The sequence below is a fragment of the Balaenoptera acutorostrata genome, chromosome 11 (genome assembly GCF_949987535.1).
Source record: "Balaenoptera acutorostrata chromosome 11, mBalAcu1.1, whole genome shotgun sequence".
Taxonomy (NCBI): domain Eukaryota; kingdom Metazoa; phylum Chordata; class Mammalia; order Artiodactyla; family Balaenopteridae; genus Balaenoptera; species Balaenoptera acutorostrata.
The window spans coordinates 42375266-42387703 of record NC_080074.1 but is presented as its reverse complement, the minus strand read 5'-3'; the positions used below and the strand labels follow the sequence as shown (position 1 = coordinate 42387703).

Sequence of the window (12438 nt, the reverse complement as noted above, 5' to 3'; positions counted from 1 at the left end):
TTCCTCAAATCATTTCACCTTCAGCGATCTTTTTGTTTCCTGCTGGAGCTCATTGGTTTAAAATAAGGAATAGGATTTGGAGCCCAGTTCCCTAAACTATCAAAACCACTGCCCTTAAGATTCTATGGTGGTCTAGTGTTCTAGAGCTTTTAAGCCTAGAGTCATAAACTACATGCCCAGGAGGGCCAGTCAGGTAATGAAAATGAGTGGTATGCGTTGGCCGAGGAAAGGTTTTGGAGACTTGAAGAACAAGCTGTTGCTAAGGGGGCAGCAGCTACTCCACTCCAGCTGACTTTTCACCACTTGGGAATGGAGACCCAGTGTTGCCAAAATTAACTTTTTTAAAAAAGAGAAACCAGAAATCAAGATTTTTTTATGTGGACATTCTTGGTGTTTTGATGTTGGCAACTAGTTCAAAAAATGTTCAAACACAGCAGGCCAAGCAAAATACTTCTTCAGTCTAGACTTGTGACCTCTGTCTCAGCCCCATCTTTGCATCTTCCTGGATTGCCAGAAACTACCTAAACCATATTACCTTGGATCCTTCAGAGGAATTACAATGCAATACTGTGCCTAGGTTGTTTGTTTTTTGTTTTGTTTTGTTTTGTTTTTTATTAAACGGTGAGATAAAAGAAAGTATCTCTACCCTTTGTATTATACACATTTGAAGACATTTTTTACTAGATTATTTGTTGTTCTTTCCTTAAAGATACACGAAATAAATTCCTCTCAAGAATTTAGCTCCATGAAAAAGTCTATATTGCTCTTGAAAAGCACACACATCTTATTTTACTGGTTAAAGGGATAAGTAAGAGAGTGGCTTCTATGTCAGGCACCATACTTGGTATTTTATTTAGAACAGGCTAGGCTCATGCTGTGTTCATAGACAACTCCAAAATTTCAGTGGCTTAACCCGGAAAGTTTACGTCTCACTCATACAAAGTCAGGGAACTCTCCAGAGTAGCTGTTTTCCTCTGTGGCCCAAGCTGCCGGGAGCTGGTGGCTCCTCTCAGTCAATGTATGTGCTGCGTGGAGGAGATGCAGGGCCTTGCAGTTCCTCATCCAGAAGAGACATGTGTCTTTTCTGCTCACAATTCATTGGTCAAAACCAGTCTCATGCCCCTGCCCAACTGTAAAGGGGTTAAGAGGTGTAATTTTCCATGTGCTCAGGAAGAAGTGGAGATCAGGAAGGGTGAGCACCAGCAGTATCCTCTGTTGGCATCTTCAATATTATCTGAATGCCATGAAAGCTGTTACAGTTCTCTTTTTGCTTTTGACTACAGAAGCTCAGAGTAGCTAATTGTAGGCTAAATATATCCTAAATATCCTCCAGATAGTTTTTCTTTTCCCTTTGTATATTAGGTCATGTTCTTTCTTATGTTAATGGGGCCCTACTGTGTGTCTGTGTGTATACTTTTTATTGTAAGCTGCCTCTTATCCATTAGGGAAGAATACAGAAAAAGAATAGTAAATGAACTGATTAATGGAAATAAATAGGAAAAAGTTCAATATACAGATGTATATTGGGGAAGAATACAGAAAAAGAATAGTAAATGAACTGATTAATGGAAATAAATAGGAAAAAGTTCAATATACAGATGTATACTTCACAGCAACGTCTGATGCTGACTCAGGCCATTCCAGACTCAGAAAAGGCAGAGCATCAAGAGGTCAGAATAGTAACAGTGGTAACCATAGAAACAACCTTGTCCTACACCCTTCCGAGACCTTCCCCCGCCATGCCCTTCCCTTCTCTTGGTACAGCCCTGAGGTGGCTCATGTGAGCTCAGTACTGCAGGTTTGCCTCCCTGTGGGTCCCACTGGACACTGGGAGCCATTGCTGCTCCCCCCCCTGGTTATGGCCTCACACTGGTACCTTGCTGTCTTCACCCAAGGCTCCCCCTTCATTGCAGTTCTTTTCCCAGGTTCCCAAGGATGGCAACCTCATTCTTTTTTTTTTTTTTTAATTTTTAAAAAAAATTTATTTTATTTTTGGCTGTGTTGGGTCTTCATTGCTGCGTGCTGGCTTTCTCTAGTTGCGGTGAGTGGGGGCTACTGTTTGTTGCGATGTGCGGGCTCTCATTGCGGTGGCTTCTCTTGTTGCGGAGCACAGGCTCTAGACACATGGGCTTCAGTTGTTGCAGCACGCGGGCTCAGTAGTTGTGGTGCACGGTCTTAGTTGCTCTGCGGCATGTGGGATCTTCCCAGACCAGGGCTTGAACCTGTGTCCCCTGCATTGGCAGGCGGATTCTTAACCACTGCGCCACCAGGGAAGCCCGGCAGCCTCATTCTGACAGTTTTCTTATAGCCCTTCCTCTGCCATAATGATTTCAGATAAGCATCTCCAGAGACTTTTTGTTTTTTTTTAATCACCCATTGATAAGCATTTCTGAGGACATTTCAATATCCTTATTTAGTAAGGCCAGGAGTTTCCTTTTAGTTGCTTCCATTTCTTAGAATTCCAAGCCTGTTCCACCGCGGGTGACTTTGACTACAGAGGGTGTTCTGCTGGTGTCTTTTGTTCTCCTCCCATCTTGAGCACATTGTTAGTCCTAAGGGATTCTCCCAGGGGACTGTTAAGTTTCCATAGATTTGGAGGAGACTGGTAACTGCCACCAAGTGGTCAATGTTTGCGGCAGAATAATAATAAAGCTATTATTGTTCTTATTATAATAACTACAACTGCTAGTGATCAAATGCCTGTCATGTGGCAGGACTTCTTCATATGTTATTTAATTCCTCACTACATTCTATGACACTTATAGTGCAACCCACTTTGCAGATGAGAAAACGGCCTCAGAGAGGTGGATTCACTGACAGTTAAACAGCTAATACTACGGCACAGCTGGGAAGCAAACGGTCATCTGTGGGATGTCTTAAGAGTGTGTTATTGCCTCCCTATTTTCTTGCCTCCCAATCCAAGGAGTAGTTGTGCAAGATGAGCCTTCTTCTGAAACTCCAGCTACATAGCAATATGTTTATTCCATACATAATAATGAACAGTATTCCACTATGACCAATTTTTTGGTAAGTTGTCAATAAATCAAATTCCTCAAGCTCTCCAGCTTAAGGAGATTAAAAAGAAACTGATTATAATGAAGGGATATTATTTATAAAAAGCTGGTGGAGGAAACAAACAAACTTATGTTTCAGAGATAATCCTTTTAAACATGAAGGAAAACCCACCTCGAATTTCTTAATCAGTACCGTCTGTAGAGCTCCTTAGCTGACAGAGATAGGAATTTAGGAAGGGATAAAGTGAGGTGTTCTCTTTCTGATGCTGCAGCTGAGATTTTCATCTTGCTAGGGTGTGCAAAGCACTCTCAAGCTCAGCAGGAAAATATTGAAGTTAAGTTTTTCTATCCTTTCCGAGCCTTATCAGATTTTCATGCCACAGAGAACAGTGAACATGCTGGAGAGGCAGGGATAAATGAAATGTCCCCTTTGGTGAAGGAAGAGTGATCACCACCAGTACTGTAGTTTTTGTTTGTTTGTTTGTTTGTTTTCTTTTCTACTGATAACAAAAAGAAATGGTTTAATAACTGGTAACTATTGTGTCATAAGGGAAACATGCTATTTGACTTGCTTAGTCCAAGGATAAACAAATCTCTTTTTATCACCCATTGACTTCATTATTTAACCTTATCATTTTAAGTTTTCATTCCTCTTTTTCTTGAGGAAAAGAATAGAAACTATAAGAAATAACACTTCAGTGTTTGTATTAGTCTGCTCGGGCTGTCATAACAAAATGTTATAGATTGGGTGGCTTACACAATAAGAATGTGTTTCTCACAGTTCTGGAGACTGCAAGTCCAAGATCAAGGTGCCAGCAGGGTTAGTGTCTGGTTAGTGAGAGCTATCTCCTTGGGTTGCAGACAGCTGCCTTCTTGATGTGTGGCCATGGCCTTTTCTTGGTGAATGCAGGTGGAGAGAGGGAGAGAGAGAGAAAGAGAAAACAAGCCTCTGGTATCTCTTCTTATACGGGCACTAATCCTATCATGAGGGCCCCACCCTCATGACCTCATCTAAACCTAGTTACCTTCAAAAGGCCTATCTCCAAATACCATTGCATTGGGGGTTAGGGCTTCAACATACGAATTTGGGGAAGGACACAATTGTCCGTAGCATTCTACCTCTGCACTCTTTCCCCAAAATTCATGTTCTTCTCACATGCAAAATACATTCTTTCCATATCAACAGCCCTTAAAGTCCTAATTTATTTCAGCATCAACTCTGAAGTCCAAAGTCTCATCTAAATATCATCTAAATCAGATATGAGTGAGTTTTGAGGTATGATTCATCCTAAGGCAGAATTCCTCTTTAGTTGTGAACCTGTGAAACTAGACAAGTTATGTGCTTCTAAAATATAACTGTGAGACAGGCATAGGATAGACATTCCCACTCTAAAAGGGAGAAATAAGAGAGAAGGAAGGGGTGACAGGTCCCAAATAGTCCACAGCCTAGCAAGACAAATTCCATTGGATCTTAAGGCTTGAGAATAACCCTCTTTGGCTCAAGGTCCCGCCTTCCAGACCCACTAGATTGGCAGTGTCACCCCCAGGGCTCTGCAGGGCGGCCCTGCCCCTTTGGCTTCCTCATTTCCAATAACATGTTCCTCATTTCCATCTGAGACTTCACCAGATTCAGCCTTACCATCCGTATTTCTAGCATGTACCTCAAAACTCTCCCAACTACTATTCATTACCCAATTCCAAAATTGCTTCCACACATTCAGGTATTTTTTTTTACAGCAGTGCTCTTTTACATAAAATAATTTCATGAGACCTTTTGATAATGACACCTGGGAATTTATAGTAATCAAGATATAGAAATCTTCCCATTATTCTTTTTGTGCCCAGAACCTAGTGAACATTGTAAAAATAAAATTAATCCAAACCTGAAATAATATTGTGGGTTTCAAATAAAGTATTTCTCTTCATATGATAGGATCTATGCTTTCAGAATGATATAAAATTAGGGCCACTAATTCTTTTTTTTTAATTTCCTTATTGATTAGCATTTAAAATCAAATTTATATATGCAGATCATTGAATTAGTCAATTAATCCTATAAGATTTATTAAGATAAAGCAAAGACTTCAGTTTCCCCCCTTAATTTGGGGGAAGCTGATTATATTAATCGATGCTAACAGTTAACAAAAGAAGGCAGAGCTAATTAACTCCTGTTTTGCTTCTATTTTCTCTGATATAAACAGTGGTCTTGAAACAGGAAAGCATTTATAACACAACATAAAGAATAAATTATAGTTTACTAAGATGATATCATAGGTTAAGATGTAAAGAGAACACAACCTCCTTAGATGAACTCAAATATTAAGGCCATAACAATTTACATCTAGGGATGTTGAAGAAAGATTTTAGGTTCATTTTAGTGCACTTTGAAATTCCAAACAACCACTGAAAATGAGAATGAGAGAAATAGAGAACGAGAAAAGGTGTGTGATGGGTAGATGTCCTGATTTTTTTTTTTTTGCAGAGGGGAATGCCTGGTTAAATTCTCAAGAAGATTCTCCAGAATATAATTTATGAGCCTTTAGAAGCAAATGGAGTATTTACCAAAAGCCAGTCTGAGTTCCCTCTCTGTGGGTTCACAGGTTATCCAGTGTAGAGGTGAGCACAGTAGGGGGCCTTTTTTCTTTCCTCAGCTCAAAATTCTAGATGCCAACATCCCTTCAGCTTCATTTAAGGGCTTCTCAAGAAACCTCTTCTCAGTAAGTTTGGGGACACATACTATAACAATGAAATAGCTAGGTTTCACTAGACCATTCGAAAACATCAGAGTACTTTTGTGAATAATGTGGTAGGCTGCATGATCATGCGCTGTGATGACCTCGTGGTTGTTTGAGCAGTCATACCTCCTTCCTCCCTTTCCAACCTCACAGGGTTACTGTAGGAAGATATCAACCATCAGTACCACTGAGGGAATCACATCTGTTGAGATTTCAGGCATCAAGGGGGGACTGGGGAGACTTCTTCTGCAAGGGTATTTTTTGGTACCCCCGGAAATAATATCAGGTTGGCAACTTCTTGGTTATGGTTCCTGAGGATAGTAGCCCTTGAGTAAATATTTTTAAAGCCACAAAACGAGCTTTGCAAAGAATGAGAAAAGCAAAACAAAGGGCTGTTTTATATTTAAGATTTAAATCTCTGTTCTTGGACATGAGCCTAGTTCTATCAAAACAGTGATATCCATCCAACAAATCCTGTGCAAACTATCCTGTAGTGAATATCTACAGAATTGCTGATTTTCCAATTGAATTATTAATACATAATTGAAAAACTATTCTATTGCTCTTATATTTCTTTTTTTAAAAACGCTTTAAAAAGTTAAATGTGCTTTATAAGTGTAACCTCAGAAAACTTCTCATTTTCACCATGAGATAAATAGAAAGATGGTTTTGTTTTATCGTAATATTTTTATAAGTGGCAAATAAAATCCTGCAGAATACATGAGTTTACCAAGATGATTGAGTGAAAAAACTGAGATCAAAATTTCTCCTTTTTTAAAAAAATAAATTTATTTATTTTATTTTATTTTTGGCTGCGTTGGGTCTTCATTGCTGCGTGCAGGCTTTTCTCTGGTTGCGGCGAGTTGGGGCTACTCTTTGTTGTGGCGCGCGGGCTTCTCATTGTGGTGGCTTCTCTTGTTGTGGAGCACAGGCTCTAGGCGCGTGGGCTTCAGTAGTTGTGGCACGCGGGCTCAGTAGTTGTGGCACGCGGGCTCAGTAGTGGTTCGTGGGCTCTAGAGCACAGGGTCAGTAGTTGTGGCACACGGGCTTAGCCGCCCCACGGCATGTGGGATCTTCCCAGACCAGGGCTTGAACCCGTGTCCCCTGCATAGCAGGCAGATTCTTAACCACTGCGCCACCAGGGAAGCCCCTCTCCTTTTTTTGTGTAACTCTCATTACCTTTCTTTTTTAGTGGAAATTTTCCTTAAAAATATGTATCTGTGGGACACTGGTTTACAAAATGCTTTTTCATTGTGATATTTTTCTAGATTTATGGAAATCTTGCCTCTAGGCTCTGACCATTTGAAAGCAAGGGGAAAGGCAGGTTGGTTCACTGTTTAGGGTGTCACTGTTTGGTTGTGTAGATTTAGTAAATCCTACTGTTTTGTGGTTCAGCTTTATTTAGTTTTGTGCTCACCCAAACTCTTGAGAATAAACCAAATCGCTTTTTTTCCCTAGTGCTGTATTCACTGTGCCTTGAATGGAAATTAAATGCAAATGCTTTCATTGCACTATCCCCTTGTTAATTTATCACATGTTTAAACACAGCAACATATTGGAGAACGTTGTTATTTCGTAATCTTCAGATTCTTTGCACAATGATATTAAGAACAGAATAATGAGTAAAGATAAGCCAGTGGGAAGCACATGTCTACAGGGCAACTGGCAGCAGTCCCACAGCCATTAGTCTGTGGTATCTGGTGAAATTGCTGGAGTCAGCTTGCACTCCAGTTGCATGACAGAGCAAAAAGAAGGAAGAAAAATATCTCCGGAGGTGAGAGAAGGACCATGTTCAAACCTTAATTATGCTCTCAAATAGTTTGTTCTCTCTTTTAAAATGTATGTTTTGATAAAACTCTTGCTCTGTAGCAGATTTCGAGTTAAAATTAGTGATGATAATAATAATAATAAAAACAATATAGAGTGCCAACTTCCAGGAAAGAGTAAAGTTAGAGAGTATTCTGCAGAACATAGTACCAGAAGGTACCCAGTAAATATTTATGGATGTGATTGATGGTGTGTGAGGGCAATTAAGGGAATTAAGTTGTTCCATTGTTGTCTTGATATACCAAGGGTAGAAATGCTAATCATAGCCAAACGTTATGGGGCTAAATTCATGGGCAGGGTTGTGTACTCAGTGATGATTATATACACATGAAGAGAGAGATAAGGAAACAGTGTTGGAGATTCTTCCTTGTCATTCTTCTTTCTTAGCACATTTTATCCATCAGATTTGGTTTTAAAACCTGCCTTAAAATAAGCAAACACCACCCCACATGGATTTAAACAACATTTCACAAATGACTGCAACCTAAACCTACTTTACTTAATATTTCACATTGTTCTGGACTTTACTCGGTCTCTATATCTCAATAATCATGTTTCAAAAAATAGCTAGTATTGTTTTCAGGAGAATTTCTTTACTTCAGCAGAGTATTGATAAGCTTGATTGCATGTTAAGTCATAAGACATTTTAAATGGACTTTGCTGACCCTATCATTCATTTTTTTTAAAGTGTTGATTCTCTGTGATCCCTGTCTCTCATGCTTAAAATGTAGTTTAAAATCTGGATCAATAAATAAAGCATAAACAATTCCCAAAGTGTTTGGTCCCCCAAAATTCTATTTAAAACTTAGTTTCTGCTTCCATACTTTCCAATACCACAGTATACTCCTATTAATTGGTTGTTTTCCGAACCTCATTCTTTCACTCTCTCCCTCCCTCCCTTCCTTCCTTTCTCCTTTTCCTCCTGCCTTCCGTTTCCTTCCTTCCAACATTGTGGATGGTGGTACATTCACTGAGATGGGCAAGACTAAAAGAAAGAGTAGGCATTGGATGAAGACATGTCATGTTTCAAACATTTACAAATCTCCAAGTGAAGATGTCTAGGTGCAGCATATATAAGATAGGAGTCCAGAGGAGGGGGTGGGCCTATAGATATAAAATTGAAGGTCAGTTGTGAATTAATATGTTTAAGCCACAACATTCAATAAAATCTCTTGAAGTCCAGTTAAAGAAGAGAAATGGCTAAGAACCAAACCCAGGGCATTCTAACATTTAAAGATAGGGAAGAGAAAAAGGGAAAATAACATTTAAATGTGTTAATACAATTTTATTTTAAGGAGTCTACTATCCCTATCGAGCTGTTGATCCCTGTTATTTATTTTGGAGGTGCCGTGGAACACGGTTTTCTCTTCTCAGCACTTTAAAAAATTGGCTGTCTGACGTCTAAGGAAAGTGTCTGATTGAAGTTGTTTGGTCCAGTACTGTGAAATTGCTCCATATTCGTGTCGGTTGTGAAGCCAGCGCTTAGATAATGGGGCTTCCCAAGACTGAGCCAAGTAAAGTACATTATCAAATACCAGAACTACAAAGGTGTCAGTCCATGTCAGGTGGAAAATGTAAGATGCAATTTAGGACTGAGACAGGAGTGTCTGGAGCTGAGAGTCTCACAAAAGTGGAAAGGTAAAATAGGCAGGAAGTGAGAAAAACAAAAGTAGTAATGGTAGGGTCAGAGTAGGCTGTCTGACATGAAGCTGGTAAGTTGTATTCAATCTCCTGAATACTTTCTGGCATCTGCCTTTTAAGCTGTGCTTGAAACAGCCAAACCACATCAGACAAAACCTACCATCTGCCTTTTTTTGCATTTCTAATTTTAAAGTGCATAGTCATCTTGTCCCAAATGTTCTCACTTTCAGTTCCGATGGTCAGAATCACATCCACGGCTTCCTTCTAAGAGTAAGACTCACATTCAGATTTCATTAAGACAACTGAGTGTCAACAACCCACCAGGCACTGGGCCGGTCACTTGTACATACATCAGCTCTTTTAGGAATTAAATTGTCATCTTGGCCAAGGCAGAAGTTCATATAAATAGCTTATACTGCCACAGTTTAAAAGCCATGCATACATTTCCTAAATCCTCTTGTGTGCAATATTTGCTTAATCGTTTGTCTCATCTGGAATATTTGAAAACTTAGTCCTGTATGATTTAGATGTGGTGTCAGAGCTAAGTCTTCAGAGCTAATTTGCTTCTTCTGTGCAGAGAAGGACACATCTGACATAATGTAACACCCCCTTCCTGGAGGTGATGCTCTTGCATACATCACATGAATCCTTGTAATAGGCAACTGCATGATTTATTACTTAACCAAGACCAGTAAGAGAAACAAAGTTTTCGTGGCTTATTTTTGATAAAGGAGGCAAGAATATACAATGGAGAAAAGACAGCCTCTTCAATACGTGGTGCTGGGAAAACTGGACAGCTACATGTAAAAGAATGAAATTAGAACACTTCCTAACACCATACACAAAAATAAACTCAAAATGGATTAAAGACCTAAATGTAAGGCCAGACACCATCAAACTCTTAGAGGAAAACATAGGCAGAACACTCTATGACATAAATCACAGCAAGATCCTTTTTGACCCACCTCCTAGAGAAATGGAAATAAAAACAAAAATAAACAAATGGGACCTAATGAAACTTAAAAGCTTTTGCACAGCAAAGGAAACCATAAACAAGATGAAAAGACAACCCTCGAGAGCATGTGGAGAAAAGGGAACCCTCTTGCACTGTTGGTGAGAATGTAAATTGATACAGCCACTATGGAGAACAGTATGGAGGTTCCTTAAAAAACTAAAAATAGAACTACCATATGACCCAGCAATCCCTCTACTGGGCATATACCCTGAGAAAACTATAATTCAAAAAGAGTCATGTACCACAATGTTCATTGCAGCTCTATTTACAATAGCCAGGACACGGAAGCAACCAAAGTGTCCATCGACAGATGAATGGATAAAGAAGATGTGGCACATATATACAATGGAATATTACTCAGCCACAAAAAGAAATGAAATTGAGTTATTTGTAGTGAGGTGGATGGACCTAGAGTCTGTCATACAGAGTGAAGTAAGTCAGAAAGAGAAAAACAAATACCGTATGCTAACACATATATATGGAATCTAAAAAAAAAAAAAAGGTTCTGAAGAACCTAGGGGCAGGACAGGAATAAAGACGCAGACTTAGAGAATGGACTTGAGGACATGGGGAGGGGAAGGGGAAGCCGGGACAAAGTGAGAGAGTGGCATGGACATACATACACTACCAAATAGAAAATAGATAGCTAGTGGGAAGCAGCCGCATAGCACAGGGAGATCAGCTCGGTGCTTTGTGACCACCTAGAGGGGTGGCATAGGAAGGATGGGAGGGAGACGCAAGAGGGAGGAGATATGGGGATATATGTATATGTATAGCTGATTCACTATGTTATAAAGCAGAACTATCACACCATTGTAAAGCAATTATACTCCAATAAAGATGTTAAAAAAGAAAAGAAAAAGGTTTCGTGGGACTCAGAAACTCTGATGTGCATAAGCTTAAGTTAACTCCTTTATATATAAGTGATATTCTTCCCCTTAAGGACAACATTCTTTGTCTCTGGTACAAACTTCCCTCAGAACACTCGCAAGACCAGTAGTTTTCAATTTTGGATACTTATCAGCATCACCTGGGGAACTTATAAAAGTCAGCGTTTTTAAAACTCCCAGGTAATTCCAATGTGCAGCCAACATGAACACTGCCCTAGTCCTTCTTCCAAGTCCGAGCTGACAAGACCAAGCGGAACCCTACCGCTAATTATCATCTAATTCTTATTTGCATTTCCTTCATGTGACGTCATTATGATCAGGTGGTAGCAACCAGGAGTGGAATATGGACAGCCAAGTCTGAGGAAGACTTTTTGCTTCTACTCAGTAAAACTCTTTCTGTGCTCTTGGCTACTCTCACTCTTGAGGTTAACAGAATGCAAACCACTCCACATTTCTGCAACTTTGCTCTTCTTTTGTTCTTCTCTCTCCACAAGGTCTGGCTCTCTCTCTAGAAATTCTGACTGATCTATGAAATTTTCCAGAATGTACTGCTTAATGCTTTGAAGTCTTTCCCACTTGTTAAATAATTGACTTCCCCCTCTGGTCAATATTTGATTCTCAGTGATAGATAATATTTTACAAAACTGGTCTGATGGAGAAAGAGAATAAAAGAGACTTTGGGTGGTGAAAGGGTTGGAGATGTAGAAAATGTCCACACTTTTTGGTCAGTGATGGAGATTGTTACCACCAGATGGTGAGAGTTGAAGGTGGCTTGGGCTTGCTGCTCAGGAGAGCAGAGACTGCTCCCAGCCTCACATTTCTACTGAGAAATTTGTATCTGTGCCTAACCAGGACCTTCATTAGAATCAGCCTCAAAAGCCACAGAGCAGGCCTCTATACCTGAGAGGGATTGGCCTGGTTTGACCTTGGTGATGTCAAATTAGGCCAACTATTGCTGGCTTCACAAGTCCTCCAACTCTATCTGGGACCTCAAATAATGTTTGTACTCAAGCCATTTACACCAGAATTCTCTTTGAAAAATCAGAGTTAGCTCATCCCTTATGCCCCAGACATGCTCATTTCTATGGTTATCTCTTGCCTGGCGTCAATCTGTGCTTCTCATTATGAGAGAGGACCCAAACTCCACTGCTCCACCTATCCAAACTTCATTCCATCGCAAACCAGTTCTCCTACATCCTCACTTTCTTTACAGAATGCTCTTGCTGTTCTTTACTAGAATAAAATATGGCTTTCCCATGAATGTGTCATTTCCACTACATCTTCTCAAATGCAGGGAACCATAGAGTTGAAGGATC

General features: G+C 39.8%; 1 protein-coding gene across 3 annotated transcripts in view; it reads left to right on the top strand.

The window, feature by feature from the left end:
• Positions 1–12438, top strand: part of NAV3 (neuron navigator 3) — a 1137481-nt gene that overhangs the window by 183294 nt on the left and 941749 nt on the right. The window lies entirely within an intron of this gene.